At 55.9% G+C, this 3,206-nt stretch overlaps 1 pseudogene; it reads right to left on the bottom strand.

Annotated features, from left to right (window-relative positions):
- Positions 1-61, bottom strand: part of LOC128279901 (28S ribosomal RNA) — a 3,101-nt pseudogene extending 3,040 nt beyond the window's left edge.
- Between the last annotated feature and the right edge of the window lie 3,145 nt (positions 62-3,206).

Raw genomic sequence — 3,206 nt, 5'->3', positions numbered from 1 at the left:
TCTTTTCCTCCGCTTATTGATATGCTTAAATATACGCTTAAATATATGCTATTGGAGCTGGAATTACCGCGGCTGCTGGAGCCAGACTTGCCCTCCAATAGAGCCAGACTTGCCCTCCAATGGATCCTCGTTAAGGGATTTAGATTGTACTCATTCCAATTACCAGACTCATAGAGCCCGGTATTGTTATTTATTTTCACTACCTCCCGTGTCGATTGGGTAATTTGCGTGTTCTGCTACCTTCCTTGGATGTGGTAGCCGTTTCTCGTGCTCCCTCTCCAAATCGAACCCTAATTCTCCGTCACCCGTCACCACCATAGTAGGCCACTATCCTACCATCAAAAGTTGATAGGGCTGAAATTTGAATGATGCATCGCCAGCACAAAGGCCGTGCAATTCGTCAAGTTATCATGAATCATCGAACAACGGGCAAAGCCCGCAATGACCTTTTATCTAATAAATGCATCCTTCCAGAAGTCGGGTTTGTTGCACGATTAGCTCTAGAATTACTACGGTTATCCGAGTAGCAAATACCATCAAACAAACTATAAGCGATTTAATGAGCCATTCGCAGCTTCACTCTCCGAATTTGTTCATACTTACACATGCATGGCTTAATCTTTGAGACAAGCATATGACTACTTGGCGAGATCAACGGTAGCATTCCTCCGCGACGTCGACCTCGCATGGCTCTCAACATACCACGTGAGCAACAAAGAGGCCATAATAGAGCACGAGCATCGTCCGTGTCAAGAGACAAAATGCATAGGCATCGAGAGACAAAGGCCTAAACCCTACTCTCAAAAATATTTTCCGCATCTGAAAGCATGAACGAGCACTAGTACACTGACGAGGCCACACCGATTTAAAGGGGCACACTCGGGACACAGGGCACGATTGTGGTCCACCACGCACCCCAAAGGGCACGAGATGGAGAAGGGACGGTAACACATCTATAATTCCATCTGGCTTAGGTACGCAACATAGGATCTCGATCGCACCCTCTGGGTTCAATTAGAAAAAGGGGAGTCAATGAAGAGGAGTGTGGCTCGACAGTTTGATGCGGGTAGCATGGGGCCTGCCAATACACACAACCAAAACACCACTCATATGCCCATTGCGTACTAGTAGTAGCACCCACGCACACCGGCTAACAACCCACCCGACGAATGTATTGGGAGGGGAGCAGAAGGAACAATGAAACGAGGGCACACTACAAACGCAGCACGAGAACTACGAGGACAAAATCCCATTGGGACTTGGTCGAGCCAAAACCAAGCCTACAAACTCAACTTACGCCCCAAGGAGCCGCTCCGCCAAAGGAACTAGGTAATCGGGGTCACGGCGACTTTGAATGTAGGCAAGGCCTTGGCAAGGCCAAGGCGCCAAGGGTCACCGATTTGGGAGGCACAAGGCGCCCCTAACATGACGGGGAGAATGGCTGCCAAGCTCGAGCCCATAGCAATGCATAAGCCGCCCCAAGAGATCTTTTGCCCGATATAGGAACCCGGTCTTGGAGTCGCTATTACATTTCTATGGGCACGGGCTTGACCGGCCGGAAAATCATCACCCGACCACTAGCGCCGATGATTGACCCACCACCGCTCTTTGAGTCATTGAGGGACTATCCGACCCGTGGGCTACTTGGACGCACCCCACCTCGGGTTCGGGGGGCCACGTCGTAAGGCAGAGATTCACCCCTTAAAGAGCTAAAAACTTCATTAACTGCTACTGTGCAACATTCAGATGTCCGAAACAGGACACTTTTCTTTAGCCCAAGACATCCGAGGCACCGTGGTGCCCTTGCCGCCGAGGCACCCAGACATCCAAAGTCCTAGGTTGCCGATGGTGTCCGAGGCTCCGCAGACATCCAAGCACCAAGGTGCCAATGTTGCTTGAGGCTCCCGCACATCCAAGGCACCAAGGTGCCGATGTTGCCCGAGGCTCCCGCACGACTAAGGTCTTAGGTTCCCGATGGTGTTCGAGGCTCCCGCACATCCAAGCACCAAGGTACCAATGCTGCTCAAGGCTCCCGCACATCTAAGGCACCAAGGTGCCGATGTTGCCCTAGGCTCCCGCACGACCAAGGTCCTAGGTTACCGATGGTGTCCGAGGCTCCCGCACATCCAAGCACCAAGGTGCAGATAGTGCCTGAGGTTCTCGCACGATCAAGGCCTAGGTTACTGATGGTGCCCGAGGCTCCTGCACGACCAGGGGCCTAGGTTGCCGATGGTGCCCGAGGCTCCCTCACGACCAAGGGCCTAGGTTGCCGATGGTGTCTGAGGCTCCCGCACATCCAAGCACCATGGTGCCGATGGTGGCCGAGGCTTCCGCACGACCAAGAGCCTAGGTGCCGATGGTCTCGAGGCTCTCGCACGACCAAGGGCCTAGGTTACGGATGGTGCCCGAGGCTCCCGCACGACCAGGGGCCTAGGTTGCCGATGGTGCCCAAGGCTCTCGTACGACCAAGGGCCTCGGTTGCCGATGGTGCCCGAGGCTCTCGCACATCCTAGCTCCAAGGTGCCGATGGTGCCTGAGGCTCCCGCACGACCAAGGGCCTAGGTGCCGGTGGTGCCCGAGGCTCCCAGCACCACTGTGGGCCTAGGGTTGCCGATGGTGTCCGAGGCTCCTGCACATCCAAGCACCAAGGTGCCGATGGTGGTCGAGGCTCCCGCATGACCAATGGCCTAGGTGCCGATGGTCCTGAGGCTCTCGCACGACCAAGGGCATAGGTTGTCGATGGTGCCCAAGGCTCCCGTACGACCATGGGCCTAGGTTGCCGATGGTGCCCGAGGCTTTCGCACGACCAAGGGCCTAGGTTGCCGATGGTGCCCGAGACTCCCACACATCCAAGCACCAAGATGCCGATGGTGCCCGAGGCTCCCGCACGACCAAGGGCCTAGGTGCCGGTGGTGCCCGAGGCTCTTGCACCACCAAGGGCCTAAGTTTTCGATGGTGCCCGAGGCTCCCAGACGACTGAGGGCCTAGGTTACCGATGGTGCCCGAAGCTCCCGTACGACGAAGGGCCTAGGTTGCCTATGGTGCCCGAGCCTCCCGCACGACCAAGGGCTTAGGTGTAGATGGTGCCCGAGGCTCCTGCACGACCAAGGGCCTAGGTTGCCAATGGTACCGAGGCTCTCGCACGACCAGGAGCCTAGGTTACCCAGGGTGCCCGAAGCTCCCGCACAACAAAGGGCCTAGGTTGC

The sequence above is a fragment of the Gossypium arboreum genome, chromosome 8 (genome assembly GCF_025698485.1).
Source record: "Gossypium arboreum isolate Shixiya-1 chromosome 8, ASM2569848v2, whole genome shotgun sequence".
Lineage (NCBI taxonomy): Eukaryota > Viridiplantae > Streptophyta > Magnoliopsida > Malvales > Malvaceae > Gossypium > Gossypium arboreum.
Note: the sequence above shows the minus strand (reverse complement) of the source record. Positions and strands in the feature narration are given on the sequence as shown.